Source organism: Capricornis sumatraensis, chromosome 4, assembly GCF_032405125.1.
Source record: "Capricornis sumatraensis isolate serow.1 chromosome 4, serow.2, whole genome shotgun sequence".
In the NCBI taxonomy this organism is placed as follows: domain Eukaryota; kingdom Metazoa; phylum Chordata; class Mammalia; order Artiodactyla; family Bovidae; genus Capricornis; species Capricornis sumatraensis.
Window position 1 is genome coordinate 106,478,049 of NC_091072.1, and position 18,418 is coordinate 106,496,466.

Sequence of the window (18,418 nt, forward strand, 5' to 3'; positions counted from 1 at the left end):
ACATCCAAGGCATAGTCTACACCTCATTGAATCACACAGTCCTACCCCAGTAACTGAGTCAACTTTGGTTCTATTCCAGGCAGTGATACTAATTTTGTCTCCAAATAAGACAAATAGGATGGGCTGTCTGTCAACAGGGTCTTATGGAGTCAATCATGGTTCATTCTGTTTCTTCCAGCGGCTGAGTCCCCCATCTGGCTTCTCAAGTTTTCAATTGCAAAGATAACCTTCTCAGTAGCTAAACACAGAATCTTATGTGTCAGCCTTTGATGGCTAGGTTTCCTGTCCCTCGGTGCTGGTCACCAGCTCCCTAGCTGCTGATCCCTGGCTTTACCAGTGCTCACTGCCAATCTGATCAGAACCCAGCTTTTCAAAGCTGAGTCTCAGGCAAATCTATTTCCCAGATCTTGCATCCTCAGTAGATCCTGGATTAAAAGACTCAGGAGTCCCACATATTCTTCCCTTGAACTTAGCTCCCCATGGTGGGTTTTCTAAACCTCTCTATGTGAAAACCCTGGACATGCTGCTATCTGTGGGCCCTGTGGTTGTTTGACCTAGACTCCAGGTAGTAAAGCAGGGTGGTTTATGAGCACAGTGTTGAAGTTACACAAAGGAGAGTTTGAACCCCGGGTCTGCCACTTACTAAGGTTTTGAGTAATTTCTTATTCTTTTTGTACCAAATTATAAAATGGAGATAAAAATACATACTTCTTAGAGTTGCTCTAAGAGGGGTAGGTTAAATTTGGTTCCATAGTGGGCACAGAGAAGCATTCCACAGTCTTATTTTCAATGGAAAGACGCACTCCCCCCTCTACTGCAAGTTGATGTCTGATCATTTTCTATTTATTTAAACTAGATTCTTAATAAAACTTCCTGGAAATTACTCAGAAGTCTAGACAGCTGCTCACACCAATACTTTCTGGCCTCTCAATCAAAATTGTCCAAAATCAAATTTGGACATACACTTTTTACTGTTCGTTTATGATTTCATTCCTTTGACAAATACATAGTGAGCATCTAGTGTGCCAATGACTGGGCCATGTGAACAAGAATTTGCCCTTATGGAGGTTACAGCCCAGTGTTCCCCAACCAGATTTTTTAAAATAGTGGTTTATTTATCTGGCTGTACCAGGTCTTAGTTGCAGCATGTGGGATCTAGTTCCCTGACCAGAGATTGAACCCAGGTCCCTGGCATTGGGAGCATTGAATCTTAGCTACTGGACCACCAGGGAAGTCCCCCTCACCCAAATTTAAGGGACCGTCTTTCCTGGAAATCTCATTAATCCAGGATCATGTCTAGCACAATGCTTGTGAGATAATTCTTCTGTTAGTACTTGTCTACCTACATTTTCCAGTACTTTCAAGAGTATATTACACTTATCATTTAAAAATTCATTAAATTTGAAAAATACTGGCTGGCTCTCTGGGAAGTGCATGAAAGTCCTTTGTCAGCCCACCTTCTGCAGCAGGAAGTCCCAGCCTTCCCATTGCAGTACCTGTGTCTCTTTTAGGTAAACTCCTGAGTGAACAGTCACTGCTGGCTCTACACCTGCTGCCCAATATCTATTCTCTTCCCTCCAAAGACTTTGCCATTTTTCTAGGTCTGAATCACTCAGGATTCCAAAATAAATACTGTGTTTAAAATCCAACCCACCTCCTCTGGAAGTTTACAACAGACACCAATTACTTTATCTGGATTCTTTAAACAAGAAAAAAACTCCAGTTGCTACAGTCAATCTTTTCAAAAGGCAAAGCAACTTCTCTCTTTGGGAGTTGCTACGTATGATGCCACTCTGTTTTAAAGGGTCTGAGATAAGTCTTCAATTTTGTGAAGTTTAGAGATTAATAATACCTTTGGGGGGGAAAAGTGCTGAAAGGTAGGCAGGACTTGTCACAGGAAAAGAAAAGAATCTCTCCTGCTTTGCTGTGATTAGCTGCATAAATTGTAGTGCGAATTCCAGAGCTAAATGAATTAGTATGCATCCCACCCAGAGTTCTTTATTTGTTGAAGTAAAATGCTTACAATCTTTGCTTGGGGGAGAAAAAGAGAGTATGTCATTGAATGAATATGAATTAATCAGTACTTTATGGACAGAACCCATAATTTTAAAGCAGTGAAAAAAGGCAAGGCATTTATCAGGGTTCCACTCAGCAATCTCCCTCTGTCATTGCTAATAAATCTTTTATGAAATGGAGTTTTGCAATCTTTGCAGGAACATTCTCCCTCCCTCCAACCTTTCCTTGGAAGAAAAAAATAAGTTAGCATTCATCTCTAATATTTTCTCTTCCTTTCCCTATTTGAATTTCTGTACACAGAAAATCTCTGAACCTTTTTGTTTTCAAAGCTTTTTCCCCAAATTTATAAGCTCAAGACCTCTTTCATCAGAAGAAATAATTCATATGAAGCTTCTCCCAAGAGATTGGAGGCAAGAAGCTGAGTTTCAGGTGAGAAACACAATATTTTAGTAAGTATAATATCCTGGATCTGTTAAACAATCAATGTTTATAGACAGAGTGACGCAGTCTGTAGACTAAAGGAGTTTGGAGACAGTAATTAAAGGATACAACATTCTGGTTCTAATGCTTTATAATTTTCCTATAACTACTCATAGAAGCAAGACTCTACTGAATTATAAACAGCCTGCCAATAACCTCACGTTGTCCTGATTTAATTAGGATTTTATGCTCCTACTTGAAGGTTAGGTTCATTAGCTGTGAAATACGCCACTGGATGTCTGGATTAAGATTTTAAGAGAACCCTAAATATGGAGTGGCACGTAGCCAGTTTCTAGCCGCTTAAACTGTGCAAAGGGATGTGTGATCATTCTCCCTGAGGTTGGTAGCTTTTTATTTTTAGCCACAAATCCACAGGCCATCTCTCTTGGTTAGGGATGGGGCCTGATGGCCGGTCGAAAGCTTAAAAAGGTACATGACTGAGAAACAACTTGTTAAGAGGCTATAATGAAGGGTTGGCAAGAGGGGGGTAGGATGCCTGTAATGATTTTGCCATTAAGAGTGTGTTCCATTTTACAGCTTGGATTTATTTATAACAACAGGTGGTGGTATTTGTGGGGAATTGCTTGTTTTTTCATTTGAGAAGGGCAGCTCCATACATCTGTTAGAAGGCGAAACAAAACCTTTTCCAAACACCGTTTTCCTCGCTTTCTGCATCACCATTAGGAAGCAAGAATTTGTAGCAAAAGGCCACCCTGCCATTATTTCTTCCTGATGACACTCATTTAGCAGCCATTAAAATGCAAATAGAACTATGATTTTTAGATCACAAAATTAACATTAACGGTTGGATGATTGATTAAAGGTCATGGCAACGGTATAACTTAATTTCTTAGATAATTGTGTTCAGTTTTCTGCAGACTGTTTGGGTTTCTGAATTAATTTGATCTGTTGTTGAACACTGACAGGTGCGGTAATTGGCAGAGCCTCCTTGGGGCTCATTTCTTTCCTTAGACCGTGCGCTCTTGTCTTCCTCGAAGTCCTTGTCTAAAACACAGGAGAGAGGGCCAAGCCAGCCGGTGCACAACCAGTGGACTTGTAAGTCTGAGTGAGGTCACTGGAGAGGTTATTACAGACCTGGAAAGAGCCAAATAGAATTCCATTCCATGGTTAACGAGTTTTTCCCCTAAGAACTTCCTGCATTGGGCTCACGGGGGTATAGAATGACCCCTGGCCCTCCCCTGGGGCTCAGGCTAGCCTCTTCAGAACCCAGGATGAAGGAGCCCATCTCAGACCCATTTTTCTTTAATGGAGGCAATAAGCCATAGAGAGATAATAACAAATCACCAGCTTTTCATGTCACCTCTGTATGTGACAGTTCAAGCAGTGACCCAGTAAGCTGAGACCAGAAGTGGCCAGAGATGTGGTCCAGCTGCTCTGCTTCTCTCAAACGTCAAAACATGAAATATATATGGTGCTTACCTGGTAGGCTAAATGCCTTTGAACTCTGTATTGTAAAGTTAGGAATTCACAGGGAAAGCACTGAGAAAATTCAGTTAAGCTGCTTGACTATTGTTGCTATTATTATTATCTCTTCAAGTACTTTCTTGAAGTACTTTCTTTCTGGAAATTTCACAGGACTTTGTTTTATCGTGATGGATTCTATCCTGCAATCTTCTGTCCATCAGCGGCTCGATTCTGGCTCAAATCAAGCAACACCTCTCAATAGCCGAGTTATAGCTGATGTCAATGACATTATCCTTGAAGTAAACAAATTCACCCTTAGTTCAAAACAACTTCACTTAAGTGATAGCAAACCAATACACAATAAGGTCAAAACCGCATTTCATCAGGATTTAATTCAACATAAGCATTGACTCAACAAGTATACATTGAACATCTACCATATGCCAGACTCTATTCCAGGGCTGAGGATATTCTAATAAAGAGGACAGATGATTCCTTCAGGATGTAACTCACAGCCTCTGACAAGACACAGGGAGGTGAGAACAAGCAATGACTGGCACTTACAGGTAGGCTAAGCACTACAAAAGAGAAAGGAAAAAGTGAAAGAGTAGTATTTGAGCTTACAGCAGGCTTTGTATTCCCAGTGCCTTTCACAGTGGACACTAGGTCCTAAAGGCATGTTTGTTGAAATCATCAATCTCTTCACTAATGAATCAGCAAGAGGATATAGGATATAATTCTGGTAAGTTCTAGAAGAGCCCATGGAAGAAGTGGGACTTGCAGGCCACCACACCAGCTACCGTCGGTTCCGCAAACACACCCTATTTCCCCTGCCCCGGGGCCTTTGTGCGTCCACTCTTACTGTGATATACTCCCTTACCTTCTATATGCCTGTCCGCTTATACTTCAGACCTCAGCCCAAAGGTCTGCAAGACTGCAGGAAAGATGTCCCTGACTTCCCCTTCCTTTTCAGCCAGGTCAGAGCCAGAGCCTGGGTACAGAGGCCCAGCCAGGTGCCCAGGTACAGGCTCCCACAGGTTCCACCACACCAACCCCCTACTACATACCCCCTGTATGGCCCCATCACACAATCTGTGCTGATCTGGATGATTATTACATAAATGTCTCTCTCTCTCCCTGGACTCAAAGCTCCGTGGGGGATTAGCAATGTCTGTCTTGCACCATTGTGTCCATGGCAGTCTCACCAAACAGCTGTTAAATGCACAGATGAACTTGGGCACATTATGTGTCAGGTCTTTAAAAATGGCAAGAATCTGAAGAGGCAAAGAAGAAGAACAAACACATGGGTGGAAAGAGCAGAGTAGGTCCCACAGGGCTGTGCAGGGTGGATGAAAAGCATTTCACCAGCTGTGCAACTGGGCTCAGACCACACCAAGCAGATGGTTCGAGGCTGGCACTCCCTGCCTGTGTTAAGCCTTTTGCTCCTGGGTTGTGGAAGAGGGGGCAGGTCCCATAGGTGATCTGGGGCTGGCCTGTAGGGGTGCCCTTCAGGGCAGCAGCTATCCACCAATATTTTAACAAGCCAAAGATTCAATCAGAGCACCGGCTGCCTGAGAGCAATCTCAGAAATAAAGAAGACCCAATGGAGGCCTATTCCTTTATGGAATATATAAATATTTGGAAGATAAGCTAGATTATGAGAAACCTTAAAATTCAGACATAGGCATTTGATCTTGAGTTCAGCAAACAACATAGGAAGTCACTGTAGATCCCTGAGAAAAAGAGCAAAGATGAAAGGCATACTTTTAGGAAGACTGATTACAAAGTTCAAGTCAGACACTGTGCTAGGTGCTAGAGAACTAAAAATGACACACAGACATTAGGCTTTGCCAAAACAAAACTCCCCATTTTATAATGCCCAAGGGAGGTTATGAATTTCCCCAGAAGTTAAAGTCTCCATTTTCGATTGCTGTGAGACTTGTTTGGGCTGTTTTCTCTTCTAGTATCTGAGCTCCCTAAAGAAATTCCTTACATCCTTAGTAATGAGTCTGGAAATGTGAGTCACTCAGTCGTGTCCAACTCTTTGTGACCCCATGGACTGTAGCCCACCAGGCTCCTCTCTCCGTGGAATTCTTCAGGTAAGAATTCTGGAGCAGGTTGCCATTTCCTTCTCCAGGGAATCTTCCTGATCCAAGGATCAATCCCAGGTCTCTAGCATTGCAGACAGATTCTTTATCATCTGAGTCACCAGGGAAGCCCAGTAATGAGTCTAAATTTTGGTAAATGTTCGTTGAATTAATGAAATGAATGGCTTTCTTCAGAATAAAAACATCAAAATTAGCCCACAAATTTGTGCTACTATGGAAATCCTCTTTCCCCTCCATCCTTCCTTAAATAAGTTTTCCCCCACTAAAGCTTGCCTTTCATCAGCGTTGCCAAAACCAAAGACAGCCTAAATCTCTTCCTTCTTTATCTGCAGTCTGCAGAGCCCCACTTCAGGGTGTGATTGCCTGCATTCTTCTGAATCCAACCCAGTCACCCTCTTGGCTAACACTAACTTGTTAAGCAGTATTTTATGAAGTTAACCAGGCTCATTACAGAGAACATATTTCCTAGAGGAAGGATGTTAATTTCTTCCTCATACAAGGACCAAAAGTCAATATCGTAAATCCAAAAAATCTCCCCTAAATGTCTCTCCCGTCATCATTCTTCCCTGCACGCTAGGTAAATATACCGTTATGACAGGTTAGCTATATTTCTGCTCAGCAATGTAATATTGAGGTGACTGCAAGACAAGTCATGCTGCTGAAGTAAGGAGTATTGGCTGAGCTGTTACTCCTCAAGTTATTTTGTGACATTGGAATTCCATCAAATTGAGTTAAATGTACCTTTAACTTTTAAACAAGCCCCAATTCTGAGCCTTAGAACATGCTGAACTTGGATAATGACCTACAGATTCTCAACCTGAGTTGAGAGGTGCATGAAAAGGAAACAGTTTTCTAGGGAGTGTTTTCATGTCAATAGATTCGTTTACTCAAATGTGTAATAAACACCAACTGCACACACTGCATGAAAGATACATAAAAACATGGGGACAGAGGAACCAATTTTGCAGGAATTTACAGTCTAAGCAAGCAAAGAGAGTTTAAACTAAGACTCGGTATTTTAATTTTAATACACACATACATATCAGACCTTAGTAAAAATTTCTGTGCAGATGTATGAAATCTCCAAGTAATGTTTTCCCTACCACCTTTTGAGAGTCTCTTAACCTCATACAATATCAAGGAGAGGAACACAGCTTCATTTTAGGAGTAAACAAGAATCTAATTTTAGAAATCCTCCAAGATGTTGACCTTTGTGTAGGGATCTGTCAGCCTAAGACTCAGGGTCTTGGATGGGTTATGATAAATTAAAATCTAATACTCCACCCTTCTATTTGGATCTATAAGGCCCCATTCAATCAGCAACATCCAGCTTATGTGTGCAATTCAGCTCCAAAAGTTAGACTGCAAAATTTGGTGACTTTAACATCTCAAGGGCATGGGCAAAATTAATTAAGGCATTGCCACTAAATATTAGCCCTTCCTGAATGCTTCTTCCTAAGTTTATTTCTAATTATCTCCCATTGAGTCATGTCCCCAGTGAATCAAAATTTTTATTAGATTTTTAGGAACCTATCTCCTGACAGCTTCAAAGGATTTTTATATTCTAGCATAGTTGATTCCTTCTAATACACTTCCATCTCTTAACTAAATTCTGTCCTGAATTATATTATAAAGCTATAGAGTGGAAAGAATCCTTTAAGGTCACCTACCCCTATTCCATCTGATTACAGACAAGGAAACTGAGGCATAAGGAAGTCTGGTATCTTGAAAAATATGAATAAGTTAATGTTACAGAAACCTGATGTTACAAAGACCTACTATTAGATCCTATCAAGACCAAGTTGGAAATGGTCCTAGAATAAAAGCTTACATATTTTGATTTTGAAGATATTACATCAAAAGGTTATCCTATGCTCCAATCATCCTACATAAAGTCTTCCACATCAACAAGCCCAGCCCAGGCACTCAGAGCTTCCAACTGGTGGAAGCTTCCAATCTTTTTCGCATCTGCTTCTCTAATGTTGAAAAACAGGCGAGGTATCCCTATACATAGAAGCAAAGATTTCACCATAAGACAAATTAAAGCAAACTCAAAGCAAAACAGAAAAAAGGAAACTATAGACAACAGAAAATCCAGGAAACAGAAGAAAATCTCAAAAATTAGTATCCTCAGAGTGACATTTTACACATAAAACACGATACTATGAAAGGGAATTTATTAAAGGACAAGAATGAGTTCTTAGAGATTAAAACTATGCAAGCAAACTTAAAAACATAATAAAGGGTTTGGACAATCAAACTCAGAAGCCTCATAGAAAGGAAAACAAAAAACAAATAAAGGAAAACTGAGCCCCAAAAATTATGAGAATGGTAAAGGGATTCATTCAGAAAGTCTGCCATGCAACCAACAGGTACCCCAAGAATTCAGCAAACTAAGGAAAGGGAACTATCAGAGCATAAAACAAGAATATTTCTCAGGACTATAGGACAGAAGTCTGCCTGAAGGACCTTTCTGAGTGCCCAATGCCACACTGCAGTGGTGTGGAATTCCAGAAGGCCAGGGATAAAGAGGGGACCTAGAGAGCCTTAAGGACAGTTTTCAACAAAGGACAGGCTTTGCACTTCTAGACACTGGGAATAAAAAATAGTGGAGCAAGTCCTTAAGAATCATGAGTGGATACTATGTGAAGCCTAGCATTCTATACTAAACAAATGATGAATCAAAAGAGAGGATGGAATATTGACAGCTTCCCATCAACAAGGTTCAGAGCATGTGTCTCCTATACATTTTTCTTAGAAAGTTACTAAAGGGTTTTCAGTAATATAGTAATGTGGTTTTTTTTTATGCCTGAAGAAAATATGGCAAAATGTTAGGTTATAACTATGTGAGATTATAGGTATCTGGGTATTCACGGTATTTCTTTTCTCTAATCATTTGCTTGAAATTTTCATAACAGGATCCTAGTACCCTAATTGGCTCAGTAATCTATCCATAGTCAAAGTAATGTTAAAGTTGGTTACTGAATGAACTTAAAATTGTCATAAAAATATGAACAGAAGGGAAAATAAGAGGCATGAGAACTCTAATGAAAAACAGATCTAAAATGTTGACAACTTTAAAATGAAGGGGAAAATGATAACTTTAGTCCTAAAAGGGACCTCAGGGAGCCTTCTTGCCTTCTTTCCACCATCTGAGGACAAAGCAAGAAGACAGCCATCTAGTTAGGAGGTTTGGGGTGGACATGTACACACGTGTATATTATTTAAAATGCACAGCTGGCCAAGGACCTACAGAATAGCGCACGGAACTCTGTTCAACATTACAGAGGCAGTCTGGATGGGAGACGAGTTTGGGGGAGAATGGATACATGTATATGTATGGACTGTTTTGCTGTCCACCTGAAACTATCACAACATTGTTTGTTAATCGGCTGTACCTCAATATGAAAAAAAGTTTTTAAAAAAAGACAGCCATCTATGAACCGAGAAGTGGGCCCTCATCTGTCATCAGATCTCTTGTTTCCTTGATCTCAGCCCCCAGAACTGCAAGAAATAAATATTTGTTGCTAAACCACCAAGTCTGTGGTACTTTTTATGGCAGCCCATACTAGACCAAGACACTTACCAATAAAACTGCAATTTTGTTCAGAGTAGCAGTGTACCCAGCCCAAGGTAATGAACCATAATGATCCTATTCCTTTTCGACAGGAACTTGTAATGCCACGGTCCCCTAAACCTAAGAGTGGCCCCATGACCCAGCTCTGACCAAAGAGTCACAAGAAAAATCTGCCCAGGGGCTTCCAGACAGTCCTAATAAAAGACTCAAACTTGGCCATTACCAAAACTGCCTCTTCAATCTTTCCTTGAGGGCACATATTATAACGCTTGGATTTGTGACAGCCGTCATATGACCACACAATAAGCATGAGAATGAAAAGTCAATATGCTGAGGGTGGAAGTGAAGAAGATACAGAGAGTTTGGATCCTTGATTGCATTGTTAAACAACTAAACAAATGCCAGCAGCCACTTACCACCAGATTTCTTGCTATGCAAGAAAGTTAATTCCAATAGTTTAAGCCAATATTAGGTTTCTTTTGCTTGCAACTGAAAGCATTCCTAGCTGATACAAACTCATAGTTTCATTTAAGTCTCACAATAAATGAACTAGGTATTATTCATTTTGGGCTTTATTACCCCATTTTCCATGCCGGAACTTGAATCACTTTTCTAAGGCTTCAGAGCTGGAGAATAATGCCAGATTTTGAACCCAGGGATAATGTCAAAGCCCGAGGTTCTTCCTCTACTCCCTTTCTATTCACAAGATGGCCCTTGGACCAGCAGGGTTGGCGTCACCTGGGAGCTTGTTAGAGATCCAGAATCTCTGACCCTGTCTTATATCCACCAGCTCAAAATGTGCAGTTTAAAAAATCCACAAGTCTTGCTTAGATACACCCAGGAGGAAAATGAAAGCCACTGGTTGCAGCTTACAGGAGGCCAGATTTGATTTCAGGTTAAAGAAAATGAGAAGCTTTTAATAAGCAGAGCTATCAGGAAGGAAAGGATCTGCTTATAAAGTAGTGAGTTCCCCATCACTGGAGGTATTCAACATCAGTGGAACACCCACTTGCTGTGGAGATATGGGATCCTATGGAGATAACCTTGAGGCCTTTCCATTATGGTGAGCATTGCCATCAACCTTTCCAGTGCCTGAAACTTCACCATTATAGACATCCCTATACAATACAGTCTTATCTAGTAAATGTCATTTAAAGTCCCTCATATTGCACAGAGTAAAATCTGCAGTGCTCTGCGTGTGGGTAGGGATACGTAGGTAATGCTGGAAGATGGGAAGAAGAAGGTCTGGGCAGGGTGCTGGCACCCTGAAGGCCAGCTCACATGAGGCAACCCAGCTGTGAGCAGGAGGAAGAATACAGGCAGAGCATCCGAACCTGGGGCAGCAGGTGGTGAAGGGAAGGAACCTCAGGGCTGTGGCTATCAGCGGCCCAGGATGCAAAGTCTGCCGCTGCCTCTGCTCCAAGTGGCTGCCACATGCTGTTGGGTGTGAGGCTTCCCTCAGCTTCCCCTGCAGTTGCATCATCCCTGCCTGAGCCCCTGGCAAAACCAGCAAACTGAAGCAGGCTTCGGAAACATACACACGTAACCACATTCTCACCCTTTTTAATTTAATTCCACAGTATAATTAAGTACATACATGCATACATGGCTATAACATGAGCTGTCAATTCAGTGTGAAAATGTGCGTTAAACAAATCCAAGTGAGGAGCTACAATCTCTGAGCCTTAGGCTTGAGGAGACACACGCCAGACCCGCAAATAACATTTTGTGGGACACACTGCCACCCAGTGGCCAAAAGGGAAATTGTCAAGACTTGGAAGAACAGTCAACAGTGCTTTGGAGTCCTTGGATCTCCTAAGATCTGGCAGTTCAGTTCAGTCACTCAGTCATGTCTGACTCTTTGTGACCCCATGGACTGCAGCATGCCAGACTTCCCTGGCCATCACCAACTCCCAGAGTTTACTCAAACTCATGTCCATCGAGTCGGTGATGCCATCCAGCCATCTCATCCTCTGTCGTCCCCTTCTCCTCCCACCTTCAATCTTTCCCAGCATCAGGGTCTTTTCCAACGAGTCAGTTCTTCGAATCAGGTGACCAAAGGATTGGAGTTTCAGCTTCAGAATCAGTCTTTCCAATGAACATTCAGGACTGATTTCCTTTAGGATGGACCGGTTGGAACTCCTTGCAGTCTAAGGGACTCCCAAGAATCTTCTCCAACACCACAGTTCAAAAGCATCAGTTGGCAAGTTCTCATAAATGTTTTGAACCAAATTATCCCCAGTCTCGAAAGTCTCAGGATGATGGCAGAAGCTCTGTTCAGGGAACATAGGTCTGTGTTAAAATAGAATAAATATGTTTTTTGAAGCCTGCATCAGTTCAACAGAAAGCATGCCTCCCTTTCTCCCTTCCTTTCTTCTTTCCTTTCCTCTTTCCCTCCCTTCCCCACTTATCTCTTATGTGATGAGTATGGTGTAGGCACATGGGATCCAAAGTTACCTCTGAAAGCTCACAGCCCAATAGGGGCAGAGGCTTTAAACCTACCATCACTACACAATGTGGAAAGAGCTAGAATGACAGTAGTGTTCAAGGTGTGGTTGGATCTCAAGGAAGAGAAACTAATGGTGGCAGATAGGAATCTTGTTACTTCCATCTTGATCTGTTTATTAAGGGTTTGAGTTCACATTTTGTTTGTATATGAAGATTTCTATACTTATGTGCTGAGTATTTATTTTTAAACTATCAGACACAGGGTTTATACTGTAGCCCTGGTAGACCACACGCAATCACCATTTGAGCCAAGGTACACACTGAAACCTGACTTTTTGGGATCTTTCCTGATAAAACTCTCTCCTTTTTCTTGACGCAAATTGCAGGTAGGATGTTTCCCTTTGGTCTAAAATATACTGTGCTTTCAGGGTTTCAGGAGTAGGTCATCAAACCCTGACCATTGTTCCAATATAACTCTCCTTCTCACTTCTCCCTGTGGCACCTACACTTAGAGCCTTTCAAAAGTTACATAAAGCTTTTCAATTCTTTATCCCCTCATGGCCATCTAGAAAACTATGTACCAATGACAAACTCCCAGGGAGAAATTTTGTTAAACCAGGTACGAATTCACACATGAGGTTGATTTTTAAAGAAACATACACATGCTGAGGAGAAAGGAGGAGCAGGGGAGTCTTTGCTGAAAGGAGTATTTAAATTAAGATTTTCATTTATAGCACCAATGAGTCCAAAATTGAAACTATCACCACCATGAGAACAGGTTATATCTGTGCACAATATATTTACATTTACTTTTCTTTTGTTAAAAGATTAATCTCTCTCTCTCTCTCTCTCTCTCTCTCTCTCTCTCTCTCACATACACACACACACACACACACACACACACACACACACACCTTTGTCTACTATGAAAACTACTCTTACTTCAGGGAGTTCTCAGCTAACCCTCTCCAATAAGTTGTCACAGTTGGCCCCTTAGGCCAAAGTACCCTCCCCCTGCTGCAATGGACTGAATGGTTGCATCCCTCCAAACTTCCTATGCTGAAACTTTGATCCTAATGTGATGGGGGTAGGTGAGGCCTGTGGGAGATGATTAAATCATGAGGAGCCTTCATGAATGAGATTAGCGCCCTTAGAGGCCAGAGTGCTCACTAGGAGACAGCAAGCTGTGGGGATACAGCAAGAGAAAGCTATCCATAAACCTAGAAGAGGGTCCTCACCAGAACCTAACCATACTGGTGCCTAATGAGATTTCCAGACCCTAGAACTGTGAAAAATGAATCGCTGTTTAAGCCACTGAGTCTGCGGTCATCTCTTACAGCAGCCCACACTGAATAAGACCCTCCCTCTATTCCCCAGCACACTCTGCATAGTCACTGTCCATCTAACATTTTGGTTGCTTCACTACCGCAGAAGCTTCCAGAATGATGTGAAAGAACAAGTAATCACACTCCTCTAGAGTTCAGAGAATAATCAAGTTGATTCTAGAAGATTAACAAGAGGGTCACAGCCTCATGGCTCTACCCCCTGCTCCCCACAACTAGAGAAAGTCAGCTGTCAGCAATGAAGACACAATGCAGCCATAAGTAAATAAATAAATGATTATTTAATTGTTAATTTCAAAATGGCAAAGGCAGAACATTAACCCAAGCACAGGGCCCTTCTGAGCATCAGGGCCTGTGTAACTATATTAAGTTATACACCTATGAAGCCAGTCCTGCCTCTGCAACAGGCAGATTCCAATGATAGAGAGGCCCTGGAGATTCCAGAGGAGCAACCAGACTCCTCAAGCAGAGAAGGTGCTCCAGGGGAGGGGTGAATCTGACTGCTGAGAACATGAAGATGGGGCGGGTCTTCCCATCCTCTATCCTGCTAGAAAGTAGAATGAGAATTCCTTCCTTCTGCTCAACAGAAAGTGAGTAGTGGGGAAGAAACCAGTGAGGAAACTCTTTTGAGAAAGAGCTAGGTAAAAGTTACGCATGTGCACACTGACATTTTGCACACACTTTCTTTTTCTAATAATTTTAAAAATTATTAGCAGGGGTGAGGGTGGGTATGCCACATGGCATGGGGGCTCTTAGTTCCCAGCCCAGAGATCAAACCCAACGTCCCCTGCATTAGGAGCACAGGGTCTTAACCACTGGACCACCAGGGAAGTCCCTTGCACAGACTTCATGGGCTTCACAAACTTCGAGTATTGCATTAGCCCCATAGGCTACTATAGCAAAATATTATAGATGGGGTGGTTTACACAACAGACATGTATTCTTCACAGTTCTGCAGTCTGGGAAGTCCAAGATCAAGTGTCTGGTGAGAATGTCTGACTCCAACTCAGTGTCTAGTGAGAGGCTGCTTCCGGGTTTGCAGCAGGCCTCCTTCTTGTTGTGTTTTTTTATGACTAAGAAAGAAGGAGAGGCCAAGCTCTCTGGTGCCTCTTCTTACAAGGGTACTTATTCCTGAATGGGGGCCCCACTTCACGACCCCATCTAAATGCAATCCCTTCCCAAAGGCTCCACCTCCAAATACCATCACATTTAGGGGGTAGGGCTTCAACATATGAATCTGGGGGCGGGGGGGGGGAGACAAACATAGAAGATGTATCTCTGCAAATCTGATGCCTTAAGCATAGAAGGGGATAGGAATGGGTACACACACATGTACATACATATGTATATAAACAAGTATATACATAGGTATATATACTGTATACACACACACATATACACATATGGGAATCCCTGGTAGCTCAGCAGTAAAGAATCCACCTGTGATACAGGAGACGTGAGTTCCAACCCAGGGTCAGGAAGATGCCCTAGAGAAGGAAATGGCAACCCACTCCAGTTTTTTTGCCTGGAGAATTCCATGGACAGCAGAGCCTGGCGGGTTACAGTCCATGCTGTCCCAAGAGTTGGACATGACTTAGCCACTAAATCACCACCACCATACACACATATACATACACAAACATACATACACACACACACACACACACACACATATATATATAAGAGACCACCTCAAGCTCCCTTACAGCTCTCAAACTGATCTTCCTGAAACGTTCAGGCCAGTAGCGCTCCACCTGGCTCAGAATGAGCCAACTCATCCTCTCCCCCAGGTAGAGGTCAGACCGCACCTACGTGCACCGGCATCTTCGGTCTCTGTCACCCGTGGCTGTCAATCCAAAGGGCTAGATTTACATCCAGCGCAGTCTGGGCTCTCATTAACCTTGAATCACCGCCTCCTACACAGAGCCATGACATTTAAAATCCTATCAAAGTCGTCTAAAACAACCATCAGATTGAACCTTTGGGGGATAAAATAAATGACCTATGAGCCTAGGATGAGAAAGAAATAAAAGCAGGCCCTAAGGAACCAAGGTCTCTAGTGAAAGCACCACTCACAACACATCACTCTATGTTGATCTGTCTTGCGGTATACCTGGAATTGAATAATAGTCATCAAATAGAGCCCTTTAAATGTGATTTTGGCTCTGAAGACCACCTTGAAAATGCCGATCAATCGAAGTTTCCAAGAAAGCACATTGTAATTCTTAATTGGTTTCAATAAGTGTTAATACAAATTCTGAAGACTTTGGTTTTATTTTTTTTAATAAATGATGATTGATGTAGGCTATCGTAAAATTGATTGATTTTCCAATATGCTTATACTGCCTCAAATATGTCTCTCTCCCCAGCCAGGCTAGTGGAATCACTTATACTTATTCATTGGTTGAAAACCATGTGTCAGATGATGTGATAGTATCTAGGAATACAAAGACAGTAGAAATTAGCTTCTGTCTTAAAGGGCTTCCCAGTGCAGGCAGGAAACAATCATATGGGGATAAATGACGTGAAAGAAGCTTGTTCACAGTACAGGCTCTAGAAGGACTGAAAAGGGGCTGACAGAACCAGGAAGGAGACACTTTGATGGGATAGCATTCTGGGCCGAGTGATACAAATGTGACTGGGATCTGTGTGCATGCTCAGTCGTGTCTGACTCTTTGTGATCTCAGGGACTGTAGCCCACCAGGCTCCTCTGTCCATGGGGTTTTCCAGGCAAGAATACTGGAGTGGGTAGCCATTTGCTCCTCCAAAGGATCTTTCCAACCCAAGGATCCAACTGGATTCTCCTGCATCTCCTGCATTGGTGGGAAGATTCTTCACCACTGAGGGCTGCAGTTTCCGTGCTAAGTCACTTCAGTCATATCCAGCTCTTTGCCACCCCATGGACTATAACCTGCCAGGCTCTTCTGTCCACGGGATTCTCCAGGCAAGAATACTGGAGTGAATTGCCATGTCCTTCTCCAGGGGATCTGCTTGATCCAGGGACCAAACCTGGGTCTCCCGCACTGCAGGCAGAGTCTTTACCATCTGAGCCACCAGGGATGCAGCTTAGGGAGCACAAAGTGCAGAGCAGCGTTCTGTTGGAAAGGTGAGTCTCAGTTCTACCACTTGCTAACCTCATAGCCTGGAATGGATCATCTGACTTTCGGAACTTCACTTTCTTCATCTGCAAATTAGGATGGCTATCCCTATTCAGATATGCTAAGAGGTTCTGATGAAAATTTACATAAAAATTATTTGCAAACGATGAGCTCTACAAATGTCAGTCGTGCTTATCTTTCATTATTAAGCCTATTACTTCTCTTTTCTCTTAATCATGAAAACATAGACTCTCAGAAGAGGTGTCACAGGCCACCTGATTCAAGTCACTCAGATAACAGAGCTGAAGCCCAGAGAGACGATCGCCAGCATCACCATCATCAACAGCAAAAGCTTCAGCATCAGCACCGTGGTTGTCATTGTCACCCTGACCCTGGTTCTCTCCCAAGGGTTTAATTTACCTTGACTCATTTACAACAACCCTACGTGACCACTAGAACAATTACCTCCATCTGAAAGAGGAAGGCACTGAGGCTCATCTAGCAACCCGTAGTTTAAAATGGCAAAGTCAGAACGCGAACCCAGGTCTGACCGGTGATCCACGCCCTCCACGGGAAGCTCTAAGGCCTCCTCTTCCGTCCTTTCGCTCCTCTCTCCTCTAGCGTTTACTTTCTTCCTTGACACTTCTGAACACCCACCCTTTCAAGGAGATAGCTTTTCCAGGAGGAAGTGAAGGGAGGAAAACAGTGAAGCTGCAGACACGCCCCCCAGCTGCAAGTGTCTGAGCCCCGCGTCGCCTGTGGCCAGAAAAGCGCCACAGGGCACAGAAGCCTCCCCTCAGAATGAGAGCTCAGGCAGGAAGCACGAGCCGCATGGTGGGAGCTCTCAGCAAAAGGCAGGGGCAGCTGGCTACGCAGAAATGTTCCTGACTATTTTGTAAAGGTGTGGCGCACGCTCAGAGCTGGCAGACGCAGGGGCGCAGAGTCACGCGCTCGCCCAGATGTCACGAGGCACTCAGGCCCCTTTTCTTCCGCCCAGCTCTCTTCCTCCTCCGAGGTTATCTGCGCCCTCCTAAGGCAATTCTTTATTTGTCCCACTGCGTTTTTACTTCTGGAGTGGAATCATTGCCTTCTTTCTTATTACAACGTAACAGGGATTTCTTGGGGTGTGAGGAGAATACTTAAATACCTTTGCTGCCACAGTTAACTTTGGAAGACAAAGGGACACATGACCATCCCTTTGTTAAAATCAGGGTATTCCAAGCATCAAGCTCAGGCATCTTTGGGTGAATTTGTAAAGAAGTGTGGGACCACAAATCCAAGGAGAAAAATAAAAACTATAATCTAAAAGGAATCAAGCTGTCTTGGTTTAGGTACCGGTATCCCTAAGGATAAGCTATACCTACAGGGAACCAGGTGCACACCCCTAGGGGACGATTGGAATCCAGCCTTGACTCTTCCAGGCATCTACTTTAAAACCATTTGCAGATTTTAACCCAGCTAATTTTAACATCTCATGAGAACAGTTCCTGGAGGGGCCCAGAGGCTGGCACTAAACAATTCCCAATAGCTATTTGCAGAAGGAAGGAGTGAATGAGGACATTGAAGGTCCTGGTAAAAATCTAAATGTCTTGTAAGTGGTACAGGAAAGGCAGTCAGGAGGCTACACTCTCCACCAAGAATTTGAAATTACCTTCTGAAAATGAAGTATGCAAGTGATAGTAAGAAAAGATGTATTCTGACCAAACTTGATTTGTGACCTAGGGAGAGAAATCATGTCTATGTGACATGCCCATTCCAGTCAACAGGCTGTGGTCCCTGCAGTGCTGTGTAGAAGATTCGTGAGGCTTCATTTGAGCGCACTGGAAAAGAGAGCCATGATCAACTAGTAAAGTCTGCCATGCACACCGGAGGAAGTTGGTGGCAAGGAGAGCATACACTTGCCATCCATTTATTAACACATCC